This window comes from Excalfactoria chinensis, chromosome 9 (genome assembly GCF_039878825.1).
Source record: "Excalfactoria chinensis isolate bCotChi1 chromosome 9, bCotChi1.hap2, whole genome shotgun sequence".
NCBI lineage: Eukaryota > Metazoa > Chordata > Aves > Galliformes > Phasianidae > Excalfactoria > Excalfactoria chinensis.
The window spans coordinates 14,153,550-14,169,344 of NC_092833.1; the positions used below are offsets into that span (position 1 = coordinate 14,153,550).

Here is a 15,795-nt window from a genome sequence, read left to right on the forward strand (position 1 = left end):
AGAGGAAATATTGACTGCAGTCCGAGAGGGTGCATACTGTGATAAGAATTAAAAGTTTATATACTGCTGCATTCTGAAGTATTGTGGAAGGGTTTTTAATTTCATATATATATATATATATATTTATGAAGAACAAATAAAAGCCACTAGCAGTATCTCTGTCTGTTTCACCACTTGCCTTTATTCTCCCACCAGTTAAAGTTTGCTTACTGAATGATTCAGCTGAAGAGGAAACATCGTCCTTAAAAATTCCAAGAGGTGGTGGCTCTCTTTTGAAGTCGCGTTTGTTGGAGAACTTTCTGTGCTGGTCCTGTAGGCATTTTACAGTTCAGAAATAAGCTTTGACTAAGAATTCTCGGCAGAATCATAAATATGTAATTATGTAAGCAGGCAGGATATGTAGCCCCTGGCAGGTGCCCAGTGCAGTTAATCACAAGAGCAGAGGGAACCGGGCCAGCATCAGGCCAGAGGAACGTCCTCTGTAATCGGATGAGGGCCGCTGCAGTTTCTTTCCTATTGCCACTCCTGGTTGTTAAATCATAGACGTACCCAAACGCAATCTGCCTGCACTGCTGTCGGTTGTCTCCTGTTACTGTTTTTGACTATTCTTCCTTGTTATCCTCTCCCTCTGCCTCCCCTGCATTGGGTTATTCTTTGTTGGTACTACTTTCCACTGCTTTTGGTTCCTGGTTTAATAGCAGTAGTAGTGTAGCTAGCATCGGATTATATCTGACTTGATCGGCGTGCCATCTGTTTTAGAGGGGAGGAAGATCTTGTGTTTCTGCTGTGGGTTTGCTGCCATATGCCAGCGGTGAAGTTGTGCAACCTGAAGTGACCCTTTTTCCACTCTGTGAATGACTGTAGGAAAGAACTAGAAATGTAGTGTTAAACATTCCTGACAGCGACTGCGTTTGTTGCACATCTGAAAAGCAGGCTGGCTGTTAGGTGCAGGTGTAGTGGGATGAGCAGAGCAAACATAAGGATGGGCCCTGCTGTCTGAGCACAAGAGTGTTGTCTTCTGGAGAGGAGAAGCACTTGTGGCACAAGTGTTTTAGGGCGTTACATGTACAGTCAGGTTCCGATCCTGGTTTCGTTGTTGTCATCAGAAGGTTGATATTGGTTCGACTCAACAAAAGTAAAAGCTCCCATTAGTTTCAGTGGTGTAGATGCTGGGAGATAATGCATGCTGCTGCAGAACAACAGGAAGCCTGTAGGCTGGGGGGAATGGCGCTGAGTATACGTGCTTCTGTTTGCAGACCTGCAGTCTGCCAAAGCCCAGGTGCCCTCTGGGCTGTATGGCCATCAAAGTGGATGCCAGACCAAGAAGTCTGCGCTTATACATGAAGACTCCATAGCACTCCATAAAAACAGAACGAAAGATCATAGCAACTGGAGGCTCCTTGTATTCTTACCGTGATTTTAATGAACATATCAGGACAAGGGGTCTGAATCCTACCACCCCTCCACCCCAGTTGGTATTGATGTAGGATCTGCATCCAAAATTTAAGTGTATGCATAAATGGAGGGCATGGATGTCAAATGTGAGCCGTTCTTTGGATTACTTGTCCATGGTATTTTCCCCTTTCATTTCATTTCTTTTGGCTGCACGCGGATGGTATTTTACTGTGATCTACCTGTGTGCTGAAGTGTTCTGTCGTACCTTCAGGTGTTTGACATCTGCTTCCAAAGGAAAACAAACAAACAAAGAGTTAAAATCAGTAACATAAATGAATTTTGAGTCCCTCATGCATACGAGGGAGCTTAAATAATAAACTGGCAAATGGATTTCATTACGATCAGAGTAGCCATTGCGCTGCTTTTTTTGAGGTAGTTTTCCTGTGTGAGTGTAGTTGCTGCTTCTTGTGAAAGCATCTGTGCTGGTGAAGGAGAACCCAGTAAGGCAGTGGGAATGTAAGGTGGGCTGTGAAGAACCAGTTTTAAGTGCGTGCTTATTAATGAATATCTGGGGGAAAAAAAAAGTCAGCAACGGTTAAAATGAATAGAGGGCAGCAGATTCTTTCTTCATGAATAAAAGAAACAAATTTAAAACTATCAGGTACATAGCACACAAATTAAGGGGAAAAAATACATGGTCAAAGGTTAAAGAGGGAATGAAAACACAAGTTTTATGGTCACAAGATCAAATGAGGCATTAGTTAATTTTCCTTTTTTGGTGCAGTTCATCGAGAGTTCAAGTAATTCAGCAGAGTGATTGAACTGGAACAGAAAAGAGTGCCAGAAAACTGATTACTAATAACATAAACAGCAAAATAATCAAATGAACTTAAGCCTTGATGTCAGCATTTCACATTAAAATAGTTACGAAAAGGCTGGAATTCCGTTCTTGTTGCACAAAATCCGATTTGCATAGAAAACAACTGTCTAACAGCAACAGTTGATGAATAATTCTACTAATGAGCCATCAGCTTGGATTTAAGCAAGGAGGGGCTGAGGCGCAGAAGATGCCTTCTGGAGATTGACCATCTGGGATGTGGGAAGTAACCTGAGGAGTAGGTAAGGGTGTGAGAACCCAAGGAAACACTATGAAGAGATCAATGTGAATTATACATTGCAAATGGAAGCGGTGCTAGGGATGCTTGCTGTAAATAGAAAATAGCAATAAGTTGCTGTTTGCTACCATCGGTACCCTGAGGCCATCAGCTGCTCTGTCGGTGAGATCACTGCTGCCTTTGCTCTTATAGATTTGGTGCTTTTTACAATAAGCAAATAACTGGTTTGCTTATGAATATAGGAGTGTGAATACAGCATAGAAGAGATTGCTGGCATACCTTTTTCTTCGCTTCATTTCCCAGTTTCTCTTATAATTAACTTCTAAAAAAAAAACAAGTAAGAAATCGTTTTGTGCTCACTTGTTCAGCCTCAGTCATTGCCAAGGTGTTGTCTGTGCTGTTGCAGCTTACCGGGTAGCTGGTTGAAAGCCCCCCCCAGGCAGGCTCTGGGGGTTCACGTGTCCTTCTTAGCTCAGCCTGAATGGGCTGCTGAGAAGTGAAGTTGCCGTCACTGACCCATCCAGTTTTGCTCCACTGCCCTGTTTACCGAGGCTGCCTGCCCTTTCTCACCATACCAACCCCCCTTTAGCTGAAAGGAGCAGGTGCTCCCTGTTGTATTTTTTTAAATCATTTTTGCTCCACAGTCTTCTCTGTGGTGACCCTGGGAATTTCAATTGAGTTTCCTTCTTTTCCTAACCTGACCTAACCTAGCTGCTGACTCTGCCTCGCATTCGTTGGACTTTATCTGTAGTTGGATGTATACTGGAAGAAGAAGGAATATTTTATCACAGAATCATAGGATGGTCAAGGATTTGGGATAACGCAACTGCAGCCTCCTGGGATGCCTTAGTATGTCCTGACATTCTGGCCTCTGGAGCCATTGGCTTTACTTTAAGAGGGAACTGAGCAAGGTTTGCTGCTTCTGTGGGGATATGGGTATAGATGTGTGTCTGTATAGGTCCACATAAGGGCTGTGCACATAGATATATAAATATAATATATGCATGTAATCACAGTAGACAGAACTTAAGCATGTTAGTTTCACAGACACCTACAGTGGGGATCCATGTTATCTTTCCTTTCTGAAATTGTTCTACTTGGGTTTTAGAGGAAAAAAAGTAACAGAGCTAATCTGCCTATCCTGTTACAACACTTGCTCCAGCAGTACATAGGACATAGTAAGAGACTGATGAGATGTAGAAGAGTTGTTAGGGAAAGGAGGTCGCCTGCAAAAGAGGAGGTCACATTATTATGTGATCAGAGGAGGGCTGTTGAGCCTAAAGGAAGTGAGTTGTGTTAAGAACTGGGCTGACTTTAATGCATTTGCTAATTAACTTCAAAAGTAGGATGTGCAATAAAATTTGCTGATGACGTTAGGCTGGGGTGTGCTGTCAAAGCTGATGAGGAACAGAGTACCGAGCAGGAGGAGCCAGATGGCCTTTAGGACTTGAGTGGAAAAAGTGGGCTGAAATTTCATAGCGCAGAATGGCATGATTGTGCACTTCTGGGTAGATGTGAATAGTGCTGTGACCTGGCTGCTGGTCTCTTGAAAATGACAGAAGAACAGAAAGTCTGTCAATCAGTGGAGTAATGAGCCTGTAAAATCAAGGATAACTTTTCACTAGTACCCCGTTGCTCTGAAAAACATGGATTTAAGGTCTGTAAGGTGTGAGCTGACCCACAGTAGAAATCAGGAAGTTTTATTGCTGCTTGTGTGCTAGGCAGCACTGCTGACACCCTGTGTGTGACACTGAATGGATGAGGCAGGCCGTGTTCAAGGGCAACTCTAATGTAGAGCAGATGCAGAAGGAGATGACCAAAATGGTGAGGGATGAGCAGAGGCTGCCCTGCAGTAGGACACTGAGAGCTTGGTTGGTTTGTTTATCTCAATAAAGCAGAGTCTGAGAGGGCTTACAGTTGCTTTCTCTAAATATATGAGGGCTTGCCAAAGCTTGAGTGAGTACAAGCATTTTTTTGTTGCATTGAAGGCAGCACCAGGAAAAAATGCATATATCTTGGCAAGGAGCGTATTCAGGCTGGAAGTTGAAAAACAGACCTCATCCATTAGGGGAGTAAGATTTTGGGATAATCCACCAGTAATGAAATGGGAGAAAAAGAGGCCTCCCTGGTGTTAAGGTGGGCGCTTGTAATTGCAGGCTGGGCTCAAGGGGTAACCCAGCCGTATTCCCAGCAAGCACCATTTATTTCAGGAGCAGCAGGATTTCTGCGAGAGCTTCATTTTTGTACCGTGCATCAGCTGTCTGTCAGCAAGGAGGAAGTTTAACACATAGAGAGGTAAATGATGTCCTCCTGTTCAGGTATGAGGCAAAACCTGCTGTTGGGAGAAGGCTATTTAATGAAAGCTGGCACCATAGGTCAGCAAATTCAGTAACGTGTAACAGATCTTGGACTCTTTTTTGCCTTTTTGGTGTGGAATTCACATTAATCAGTTATGCAGATATCTTTAAAATGGCACTTTGAAAAGAAGCCTTCCCTCAAAATTCTGGAGCTTTACACAGCGTATGTGTGGAAAAAAAATACTTGTTTGGGGTTCTTAAGCTTCCGTCGTTATCCCAAGATTAATCTGGGACTTCTTGCATAATGCATGGGAGGAGAAATGTCAGCAAAGGCAAAGCTCGAAGAGAGCGTTTCTGGAAGTGCCAAGTTACAGCTGTGGGTGACATCTACTTAAAAAGATCTCAAGTATGCGAAAGTCACGAGTTAGGAACCCCAGTGCTTGCTTTTGAAGAAAAATGCACTGCAGCTTAAGCCAAATGAATTGTTCCACATACTTTTGTGACTTGTAACTCATCCGGTGGAAAGGCTGCGATGGTTTGTAGGCAGCATTCCGCTCTGTTATTTTCTTGCCCTGGCAGCATGCTCGTTTGCAGTCTGAACGGTGCTGCCTCCCTGGGAATCTTCCATTGGAAAATGGATGCCTGTTGGAGCTTATCTATCCCTGCACGTGCATCTTTCTGGCTCCTGCCCTGCATGCTGCCTGGATGTCGGCTATAAGGACCTGTTGGGAACAAAGTGGGAGAGACGTGACTGCCCGCTGCTTGCAGCCTGCCCTGGGCCAGCATATGTGAGCCTGGTGTGCTCGGTGAGCTGCAGGGTACCCATGGAGGTGAGAGGTGATGCAGCACAGACGCCACATGTGCTTTGGTGTGTGTGAAGAGAGATTTTGTGGCTCACTCTGCTTCAGATTCACACTGTACTTACGCAGTGCCTCTGCCATCATACAGCAAAGGCCTTTTTCCTTCATTAGTATACAAAGAAAGAAGTGACTGTAGGATCCAAAGTGCAAACTTCAGTGCAGGAAAAGCATCTGCATGTCACCTGCAACCAACTCTGGGCAAGCTGTGTGGGTTTTCAATCACATTTAGGAATAAGCTGTTTTGGGAATCTAAATCTACTGGATATTTGCTGCATGAAGAAAGAATTCTAGTAGGCAGGTGCACATGTGATGTTTTGCTTCACGTGAGGATAATGGCTGTACATCTCTGGAGATACAGCTGTTAAGGCGTTCCCTCAGCTTGGACCCAGCCAGGACCCAAAGTGGTGTTTGTTCTCATGATGCTGTTCCATCCTTCAGGCACTGTGCTGCACTGTGCCCACGTTCCTGCCCAGTGCATGGCCATGAGGGGAAGAGCACCTATAGGTGCTGGGGCAGGTACAAAAGAAGCAGAAATCGTGTGTTGCCACTATTCCTTGTATACAGGCTGTTTTTTCTGAGCACTGAATAGTATTGTTATGCAGCTGCTTATCTAGTTTTGCTGCACATGAGCCAAGGACTCGTGTTTAACTCTGCTTCAGTACTGAAAATATTTAATTTCACTGACCAGAGAAGAAATGACGGAACATCTGAGAAAGATATCAGTGTTCAGCGGTGTATTTATCCTAATAAAGAGACAGCAAGCACTTCAGGAATAGCTGGAAATGCCGTGCTGCATCTCAGCGCTTTCGTGATCTTTGAAAACTACTTGATTTTTAACTCTCACGGGGAAGGATTTAAAAATAATAATTAAGGAAATCTGAATGGAGATGGGCCATGTGGGCCCAACCAGCAGCAGTGGGGGTGCAGGCTGGTTGCAGGACCTTGATCGGTAAGAAAGACTGTAACAGATGGTCTGAGTGAAATAGATTAATACAACAAAAGTTGCACGTAAGAGATTTTTTGTTGTTCTGTCCATTTTACTTTTTTTTATCCACCTCGTCTGGTTGGATTACAGTCTGTTCAGCACAGGAACCAACTCTTATGTGTTTCTGCGATGTGAGCGTAGTGTGGCCCCAATACTGGAAAAGGATCTTCTGCGTGCTGCTGTTGTTCAAATAAACAGTGGTGGTAATAATGGTCATACTTTCTGGTTTTAATTGCTGTGAAGGTTCCTTGACCAAAGGAGAGCTGCCTGAAATAGAACAGGAGGATGTCAGTGAAATGAGTGAAATCCCTGTGGTATGTTGCATGTGTTGCTTTTCAATTGCACGTGGTTCTTGGTACAGCCTTCGTGTAATTATAACACCACGTATAACCACCTCACAGTTCTTGTAAGGGTTTGTATCAATGCATGTTGCACTCTTGTAGCAGAGATGACCACCGTAGGGGTTGTGGGCTCAGGAGGATGCCTGCCTTGCAGCCCAGCAGCAGATGGGCAGGATGGGGCAGAGCTTGTGGTGGTGGAGGTGGGAATGCAGCGCTGTGCTGCCGTGTGTACACTGCTCATCTGGGTCTGGAAATTGGGTCAGTTCTTAATTGCGTTGCCGGGGGTAGCTCAGGCTTAATGGTTCGCTTCTCTAAATAAGCAGGAACAAATGTGGGTCTGCTATTACCTTTTTCGCACACTTAAAAATATTATATATACCTGTAACTATAATATGCAGCAGGTCAGGAAAGCCCAATGAACTCTTTCCTGCTTGCAAGGGCTGTTTCCTTCTTGGCACAAGAAGGTGTTTCGCAGTAAGTAGTGCTGTGGCAGTGTGTGGTCTGGTCTGCCTCCTGCTCACCTGCTGCCGCTGTTCTGTACAGACAGGCGAGGCTGCTTCACCTGAGGCAGAAAATAACATTTTTTTTATCTATTCTTGAGGAACATTTTAAAAAGCTCCACAGATTCAGGGGCTCAGGTCCAGTTCCAAACTGGTTTGGAGGAGAAGCAGCTAAACTGAAACAAATCGGGCCTCGATTTGGTGCCATTGTGTTTTCCATGGGGCCTCATGAGGTTGGTTGCAGCCAGGGGGCTGAGCTGGCTCGTGGAGCCTGGGCCCTGCTGTTGTTTGCTGTCTATGGGATGCATTGATCCCCACAGTGGTGGCTTCAATGAAATTCACTGATAATGGAAAATTTCACTTAGCTGGTCGAGCCCGTCCTAATCCTGAAATGTTTAGAATGATCTACTTAGTGTTTAAAGATTTTTCAGCGTATGAAAGGAAAAGCCCAGCAAGGTGTATGGATGGGACCGCATTTGCCTTTTCTTACTTATCTCCTTTAGAAGTACCCTGCAGCTTTCCTGCTTACATGTGTGACGGTTATTAGAAAAAATAAATGAGCGAGTGTACAATGGATATAAAAATATCCCATGTGATGAAAGCGGCTCTGGATCCCGGCTGGTTTCTGTGCTGTTTCTTCTTGTGGCTCTTGTTTCCTCTTTTTCTGACTCTTCCAGGTTTTAATAACTGTAGCCTTGAAGTGAATTTTTTTTGAGGTAAAAAAGAAATTTAGGAAGAGAAAGACTGCAGACTGTCCTGTTGCCCAGTAGCAAGTGGTGATCTTAGTAATCCAGGATTCCCATCATTCCCTGTGGGCTTCAAGGTGAACCAGCAATGTGCAGAGCTGCTTGCTGCTGCAGCTCGTTTCTTTGCATCGATGGTTTGGAATAGATAAATGCATGAGAAATTAAGCGGTTGGCAAGGAGGCCTTGGTTTGGGTCCATCTGAAAGGAAGGATTGGTTTTCTGTCCTGTCGTAAAAGAGGGAGCTGAAGAAGGAAGTCCTGTGGAAGGTGTTAAAAGAAGGTTGCTCCTGCAAGCTGACAGAACGTGATACGATTGTACACTGAGAGGTGAGCAGCAGTGATGGCTGTGTCTCACCTCCAGCCTGTCTTACAGTAACTTCTCACTATTCCAAATTAATCTGCTGAAAGACTGTACAACATACCAGTATCTGCCAAAATGGCAGCATAGGTCATCTCTTGTCGAGACTGTGGTCTAAGGGTTATTTATGGAGCTGTGCCTCTGTTTCTCTGTGCCCAAGCACATCCAACACAGCAAGTCCCCTTCTCTGGCAGCAGAGCACTCAGAGCGTGTTGTCAGGACCTGCGTTGCCATCTCTCCTTCTCCGTGCACCTTTGTTGAGTGCTCTTTTCCCTCTTTCTCCCCTGGGGGTGGTGTTCAGTATCCAGAGAGAGAAGGGGAGGAGGGCTGTTTTCAAGGCAAATCACAAACCTGCAGAAAATGGAGTGGAATAGGCCATCGTCTTAGATACCCATCTCACCACTGGCACTTCTGACCTATGCTTTGCTAGAGAGATCCTCAACTGCATCATTTTCCAAAAGCTGCAGAGGAGCTCCCTGCTGAGGAGCTCTGTTCTCCTTTTCTTGCTAGCAGAGGAGCTGGAGAGGTCAGAGAGGTGTCAGGACGTGGCTTTGTGTGATATGCCCAGCTTCCATGGCTGCTGGCATCCTGGGGTCTGAGCTGAGCAGCTGTGGGTCTATGCAGGATATCTGTGGGTGGCTGCACCTTTCCCCCACTGACTTGACAAGAAGTATCACTGGAAATGTCATTTCTCTTCTGTCAGTAACTTTGTGATATGAATACGGTCTAAAGATGTAGCAGTACATTGCAGTTTTACATCTGTAACACAGCTTGCAGTAGTCAAAGCTCATCGCCAAATGGGAGCTAATAAAATCGGATTCAAGGGTTTCTTATTAGCATCTTCTGGACAGCCACTCCTCCCACCTCATTGCTACACAGGAACTTGAAGATACAGCCATATCAGTGTCCTATACAGCTTCATACAGATTACTTCACACTACTTTTTTTTTCTCCCCCTCTCTGAATAGACTTCTGTATGGAAGAATGTCTGTACCAGCTCATGTGATGTAAGAAAGACTGTAAAAATACAATATGACTTTTGTACGTATAGTTGCCTGTAATGAGAGTTAGGTGTAAGGGATTAATTCAGGAGGCACACAAAAGGAGCATTGTAGTTAGCAGCGGCTGACACGTCTCTCAGAGCTCCAAGTAGGTTGTACTATAAATACAGCCTCTTGTTTTGCAATTGACATTTTGCTAGTGGGTGGCTAATTGCTAATTTGAAGGGAAATAGACCAGAGATCTAATATTAATAACTAATTAATAGTTATGTGGATATTTTAAGTATTTTTTTTTTCCTGCTTGTTTTAGGCATGTTTTATTCATGTGCTGTACGAATCCTTTGCATGAACATGTTTTACACTGAAAATTTTGCTTTGCTAACGTTCAGGCCTATGTGCCCATGCAAACTGAGGCAGGCTGGTCATCTTTCTCAAACCCACTGCTGCTGAATGATGATTTGAAAGACGACAAATGGCACTTGAAGAAGCTATTTTAAGAAATAAAGCCTTCTTCTTGAACCAAGGCTTGAGAGGAAAGGCAGCATTGTGCTGCCTGCCTCCTAGCACCTTAAGTCTGTAATTACTGAATCAGTGTCAGCACTGGGTGTTCTCCTGAGTGTAAGGTGAACTTCAGGGGCACGTTTGGGCTGGTTTGCTCCAGGAGGGGCATGTGGCCCCGTAGCTCTGTTGCTCTCATACTGCTGCTCTCACTGCCCAGAGCACTGCTGTGGAAATCAGTGTGCAGTGCTTTGTCCTTGGAATGAAATCCCGGTTTGTGGTAAGAGGGGAAGGTTGTGAGAGGTGCCTTAACATTGCACGTGCCTGATATTTTCATATCTGTTGTATCACTGTGTTAAATGTGCTCCTCTGAACTTGGTGGGCAGTTGCTGTGCTGTGCCTCTGCCATATCTGTGTCTGTTCTGTGGTGCAGGTAACTGCTGAGAGCACTCACGTGAATAACTCACGAGGAGCAAAAGCTCCTTCCCTGCTATCTGTGGAGTGCCTGCTATTCATTTTGCTGGCTGTCCTGAGGGATTTAAGCTGTGTCCTAGAAAGCGTTTGCTCTTGCTGGATTAAAACCTGACTGGCTGCTGTTTGTGAGCCTCACGTGTCGGAGCAGCAGCGGAGGGGCTGTGGGCAGCACAGTGCACCTCTGCACTGAGGTGTTCCCAGCACTTACAGCAGCTGTGAGCACAAACCATCAGTGCCAGCATGGTAGTAATGCCTGCATGGGCGATTCTCTGCTGCTCTGCCTCCTTCACGTCCCGACTGCTGGGCCAAGTACTGAAGGTTCAGTTGTCCTCTACTTGTTCAGTGCTGCTGGTGGCCCTTTATCTGTGGCTGTTTACCCTTCCACTGGGCTTTGAAAGTGCCTTCTATTCCAGTAATATGCAGCTTCTTAAAGTGCAGAACTGATGGATTATAGAACTGATAAGTGATTAAAGAAGAGAAGAGCGGTGCATTCACTGGGGCGTTGCCTTGGGGTGGTCATAGCACAACATTAATATTCTACAGATAAAAATCTTAAACTTTATCATTTCATTGTCAGAACCCCGAATAACTATTTTGCTAACAAATAGTATCCTATAGCACTGTTACACCTATGGACGTAGAACTGTGAAGCTTTGCTTGTCGTTTGAAGTTTAGTCCATGTCTGACCATCCCCATCCTGGGGAGCTTTATGGTAAATGTTTTGGGGCTAAAAGCTTACAAGATAAAAAAATGTTCTGCCTATTACTTCAGTATCATTACTGACCCAAAGACTTGAAACTTACAGTGATGAATCTTCAGCTCTGGCTGCTCCTCGGCCTCTGCTGCAATGTGCATGGAAGGGTCAGTTAGAGCAGGCAGCGACCTGGCCTGCCTTAGGGCATTGCTGGGTTGTCCTCTTTGGAAGCTGTGGATATACACCAAAATCTTTAGCAGCGAGCGCAGTTGTACTGAAGGGCATTTGCTTATGTTTTGTGGAGCAGTTATAGGAGATGATGTTTTTCAACCCAGGAGTTTGATTTTTTTTTTAAACCACCACTCCTGTTAGATTTTTTTTATTTGTTTTCTGTATTTTCTTTATTTTCTCCATTGTGGCCAAAGGGAATCTATAATGCAGTTTGCAGGGACAAAATGGAACAGTCTCGTTGTTATAGGTGAACCTGCCCTTATTTTGTTAATGCATTACTTGAATTTCACTGGCAACATTTGTTGGTTGGATGGTCTCTGAAACAGAGGGATTATAGGGAATAAGTGGCAGCGAGCAGATCAGATCTCACTGTGATAACATTTGTTTTTATGCAAACGGGGGGGAAATCAGACCAGGAGTTACGCTGCTGTCATAGGACAGAGCGAAAATAAGGGCTCATCTGTGCATTGAGCATTCTGAATATCCAAAATACATCCATTGCTCTGAGTTCAAGATAGAGTTTTGTGTACTGTGTTCCTTTTCTGTGCACACACGTTTCATTGCCTTAGCAGCGTTCCTGGTTACAGCCACACTCATCACGCAGTAAGAAAACAACAGCAAATACTATTAACAGGCGCTCCGGTGGGGAAGAAAGCAGTAAACAATACTTCCTTAAAGTGGATAATTTCTCTCTCCCTCATGGGCCACGTTCAATTTACACATCGGTGCTTTTTATGAGTACATGATTTACTTCTTTTTTTTTTCTTTCCAAGTATACATGATTTAATATCAAAACAAGCGAAACCCCAGGCAGTTTTTCAGAAATGTTATTTGTTTGTTAAAAACCCATTTCGTTTTTGATTATTAGAAACAAAATGGCATCAACTTAAGAAAACCCAAAGTGTTAGTAGGGATTTTGGTTATAACTTGTGGACAAGGGGAGTCCGTAATAGAAATGGCTGCCCAGAAGCTTAGGAGGGTTGCAGACAGAAGCATAAGGGATACGCAGTCTGCATTGGATAGCTGTGTTCCTTTAATTGCAAAACACGCTTATTTTTCCCCATATTTCTTTCAGTTAGCAAAACTAAAATGTGGTGGGGGAAAAAAAGCCCCAAAGCATTGATAGGAGTGAATAGGTGCCGGTGTCAGAGAGCAGGGAGGTGCTCCTGCAGAGCGGCTGAGCTGGGAGCAGCCCTAGCAGTGGGTGACCCAGCCTGGCAGCCCCTGGGGCACTGCCTGCCCCTTCCATGTACTGCACTATGAACTTGGCTTTATCATTTGTCACATCTGTAGCTGTCCTTTGCCAAAACAGTGCCTTGTATGTTTACACTGGGCATCATGGGAGGTGGTAGTAGTTTGATAAAATACCCACTCTGTAATTAATTGTGAAATGTGGAAACAACGTCAATTCTTATAGACAGTTTAAAAGTACACAGGCGTTTTAAACTGCAGAAAGAAACACCTTTAGCTCACAAGACACAAATTCTTACGCAGTGAGCGTTTCTGTAACAGATTCTGTCGTTACGGTTGTCAGAGTCAAGTGAAGTGCTGGGTTTTCAGATCATCCACATCTTTGCATTATTTTCTGTCATTGTCCTTTCCCCGAGGCTGTTTTTTTTCTTGCCATATGATTAGCTGCTCCCCTCCTCCCGAGCATTTTTGTTGTTGTTTTAAGCAAGACTATAGGTTTGGATTTAGTTTATTTATGATGTGTTTCCTCCAGCTTCCCTGAGATATTTCTAGCGGGGCATCTCCTAGCAAAGAGAAAGAAAAGACAACACGTGCAACTACAAACCAGTATCCAGCATTGCTGCAGAATGAAGCTCTGAAGGTTAAATCTAGGAGGGGAAGTTCCACCCTGTGATGTGCTCCATTTCAGCGTGTCACTTGGTAGGAATGCAATTAAAAGTGGAGTCACAGAAGCATTAAGGTTGGGAAAGACCTCTGGGATCAGGCAGTCTGACCATTCAGCATCCCTCAGTGCCACACCTCCATAGATGCCGAACTCCTCCAGGTTCGGTGACCACCACTCCCTGGGCAGCCTGTGCCAAAGCCCCACATATGTTCTATGTCACATATAAGGCTTTGCAGGACACGCCATGCATTTTACCATAGTCATTCATTTGAAACCTGCTACAACTGTTTCCAGGGTGACTGTGGCTTGGGGGTTCCCATGTGATGCAAATGAAAGCAGCAATGAGATGCTCAGTCTGTCTGAAGCCAATGCTGGTGCTTAGTCACCCGATGGGCCGGGTGGGCTGGGCCCTGTGCTTAATTCTCACCGTGTGCCCTCTCAACCCTCTCCATCCCATGGCAAATTAGTTAACTGTAAACAGATTTCCTGTTGTTGTTGTAGGGGAGGCTAATAGAGCAGTGAGCTTCTGGTGTTCAGTGTGTGTTGTGCTTTTATGTGTGCTCTGTGGGGAATTGAGGAGAGGAAAGGAATTCCTCTTGAACTGGCTTCTGTTCAGGATGTGGTAGTGCACTGCTTTCCTTCAGGGCCTCCTTGTTCTTTCTCCTATTTGGCATCATTTTGGGGGTGATATCAATTAGTTCCTTCAAACAGCGTGTGCTCTGAGTGAATGATAAACGCTTAATGCAGAATGCAAGAAGTTCAAAGCATGTAAATATTGAAACATACCGTTCCCTCCTGCCAGCTCAGGCAGTGGGGTGTGCTGATCATAGAACCGTGGGATCCTTTCAATTGGAAGGGACCCTTTAAGGTCACCTAGTTCTACTCCCCTGCAGTGAACGTGGAAACAAATCTTTCTGCACCATCACTCATCTTGTAGTTAAAATGTTCTAAGGAGGTATTTGGGAAGTTTGGGTATTGGCTGTAAGTAATGCATTTGTCAGCTTTTATGGCAGGAGTGTATTTAGAAAAAAATATATATTGCTACTTTCCTCATCTTCATCCATCTGGGAGAGGTTTTCTGTTCCACAAACTACATTCCACTTCAAACAGCATTTTTTTTGATAGGTGATTCTTCTGTTGCTGTGCCCAGGCAGTGTTCCTGCTCTTTTACCTTCAAGCCTTTCTCCTTAATCCCTTAGTTTATGTCAGATTTCCCTCCAGTGATTTCATCTGTAATGAATATCCGTGGTAGGAACCTCTGTGTTACATAAAGGTATGATCAGTAATTGTTCTGATCATAGGTGTATAATGTACTTAAGTCCTAGGGAGCGGTTATGCTTTGAAGTCGCTTGTGGAAATTAACTCTGTGAGGGTATCCTAAGGATTCTACCATAGAACTGCTCTTCTTAATTGGCTGATGTTAAACTTTGTTCTGCAGTAGTCAGTTATGAGAAGCACTGGATGGGTTGGCCGTGGCCTTATGTTTCTTATTGTCATCTTACTGCTGAAATATTTTAGTTACGTACTTGGGCTAAGACTCAATAAAGCCGCCACATCAGTACTGTGCCATTCGTAAGCTGGATGCTCTCAAAGTTCCCATTTGTCTGTATGAACAGGCAGAAAGAAGAGAAATTCCACTGAAGCAAATGCTCTGTTCTGTGCCGGGGTTTTGTCATCAACTAAGAGTGAGAAGAGAGTAAAACTGTAATTTTTTAAAGCATATTCCATGTAAGTGATCAAAAGATGGTCCTTAATTTTTGTTTGTTTTTCTTCCATAGAAATATACTGTAATCCACAGGAAACTGAATGTTGTTTTAATGCTTTCTCTAAAAAGATTGGTAGAAAAATAGCTTTTGTCCTTTTATCGTCTGTTAAAATAAGTATTGATAGAAACTATCATAATATGGTTTGTGTTACAGGTGGTGTAATACCAGGGGCTGTACTGCTGCCACATCACAATTTTGTGGGGTTTCAGAGAGTAGTTCTGGTAAGGACACTCAATGATTTATCTCTTTTACTTCTCATGAAAGTGGACAAAAGATTTGGTGTGATTCAGAATTAGTAATTACAGTTACATGCATTTACAGTATTTGTTAGGTATCTGTCTTTGCTGTCCACCGAATCTCTATATTAAGTGTTCGTTCATTCAGTGGTATTTTAACAGCTCCTTTTGGAGCTGTTAATGTCTAATGTGTAAATCCATATTCACTTTATTGAGAGCTGTTATAATATAACACATCAGTTCACAGCAAGGATGTATTAATAACTGGGCCTTTTGACAAAGCATCTTGGATGCATACGTGATGCATGGATCCTTAGTGTGCATCAACCAGAAAGGGATGGGAGAGGCACAAAAGTTTCTGTGTTGTTGTTACAGTGTGGGGTATTTTTGTTTTGTTTTCAAGTACCAAAGTCTTTGCTTCCTAGAGGAAAATACGAGTATGGC

At 44.0% G+C, this 15,795-nt stretch overlaps 1 protein-coding gene across 4 annotated transcripts in view; it reads left to right on the forward strand.

Annotated features, from left to right (window-relative positions):
* The window catches only part of TBL1XR1 (TBL1X/Y related 1), an 84,002-nt gene that overhangs the window by 38,426 nt on the left and 29,781 nt on the right, over nucleotides 1-15,795 (forward strand). For 2 of the 4 annotated variants that reach the window (XM_072344078.1, XM_072344079.1), the window contains exon 3: nucleotides 15,269-15,336. The exons of the other annotated variants lie outside the window; for them this stretch is intronic. The gene's annotated coding sequence lies outside the window, so the exon portion shown is untranslated. The remainder of the gene's footprint in view (nucleotides 1-15,268; nucleotides 15,337-15,795) is intronic. 4 annotated transcript variants of the gene reach the window in all.